Genomic DNA, 1,887 nt, shown 5'->3' with positions numbered 1-1,887 from the left:
GCATGAGGACATGAGGAGCCTGTAACTGGTGTAGCATGAGGACATGAAGAGCCTGTAACTGGTGTAGCATGAGGACATGAGGAGCCTGAATGCTGGGAGCATGGCAAGCCAGGGCTGGACGCTGCTTCAGAAGAAACACTGTCAGTAGCATTAACGTTCCTGAGCGGAGTGCTGAAGGTTTCTCTTAAGACGTGGCCATCCCTTGGTATATTTTTAACTTTCTGGACAGTCTGTTACTGCTTCCACAGCTGTGTTCACTGTTGTAAAGTTGATTGTTTGTTCAGAAATCAGTCCGTTTTCTTGGGCTAGCTGAAGTAAATGAGACGTTGTCTCCCTGAGAACCTGTGGCTCATTTACTGAATGTAAATATAACGGCAGTCCTTTACGAATGGGAGTAGCGCTCTGCTTGATGTTGGCCAGTCATCCTTGAAACTTTTAATGTATGAATGCAGATCACTGGCTGTCTTCAGATCTATGGAGGACTCAGAAGGCAGAGCTGCAAATACAAGTTCATTGTAAATGTGGTGTTAGTGACTTCATGCTTTGTTACAGTAACTGAGTACAAACAGCCTCCAGGAGCAGTTGGTTAGACCGCCACAGTACAGGCCACGCCCACAACATATGAACGAATGGGAGGATATGAATCCCATGAAAAATAAGTGTACCTGTAATTGTATTCTATTTATATTAATAATAATAATCTGTTATTGTTCTTCTTATTATAATATACATAAATAAAGGTAAGAGCAGATGGTCCTCTTGTCCTGGTCCTGGTTCTGCTAAAGGTTTCTTCCTCATGAGGGAGTTTTTCTTTCCACTGTCGCCTTCATGCTTGTTCAACATGAGAGTTCTGTGATGGAGTTAAACTCAAAGCTGCTCCTCACATAAATAATGTTCAATTATTATTTTATACATGAATGTTTCTGTTCAATTATTATTTTATAGATGAATGTTTCTGTTCAATTATTATTTTATAGATGAATGTTTCTGTTCAATTATTATTTTATACATGAATGTTTCTGTTCAATTATTATTTTATAGATGAATGTTTCTGTTCAATTATTATTTTATACATGAATGTTTCTGTTCAATTATTATTTTATAGATGAAGGTTTCTGTGAAATTATTATTTTATATTTGAATGTTTATGTTCAATTATTATTTTATAGATAAATAATGTTAATTATTTTATATATGAATGTTTCTGTTCAGTCCCTGAGATGACTTCTGTTGTGACTTGGAGCTATATTAATAAACTAAATTGAAAATTGAATTATAATTATTATAAGTAAAATACTTAAGTTACAAAATAATAATAAAAAATAATAAATTTTATTTTTATTCATAATTATTTTATAATTCTTATATAAACTCAATTTTAGTGCTTGCACCAGAGTTACACGCCCTGACCTGCACTTTGCAAAAAAACGATGACGTCATCAAGTGAGGCTGCGGTCAGCAGCTCTTATAGTGGATGTCCAAGTGCCTAATAGATTAATGATAATCGATCATTCACTGATGTTATTGATTGAGTCACGTGACTGCCGCTGTCTCTCAGAGTCAGAGATTCTTTGTCATTCGCACGTCATGTGGTGGAGAGAAATTATCACAGGGTCCCAGTTACATCCAACAATAAAATGTCTAAGAAAACCAGTAATAACATCTAAGATATGAACTAAGAAAAACATCAACTAAATATACACTAAGCACTCATAACATAAAACATTGAACATCAGCACAAACATGAACATGAGTCTGTGAGCAGATGTGCACGCATGAACACATCAACATGAAACAGATCAGCAGCAACATGAAACAGATCAGCAGCAACATGGAACAAATCAGCAGCAACATGAAACAGATCAGCAGCAACATGAAACAGATCAG

The sequence above is a fragment of the Nematolebias whitei genome, chromosome 14 (assembly GCF_014905685.2).
Source record: "Nematolebias whitei isolate Nwh7 chromosome 14, NemWhi1, whole genome shotgun sequence".
Taxonomy (NCBI): domain Eukaryota; kingdom Metazoa; phylum Chordata; class Actinopteri; order Cyprinodontiformes; family Rivulidae; genus Nematolebias; species Nematolebias whitei.
Note: the sequence above shows the minus strand (reverse complement) of the source record.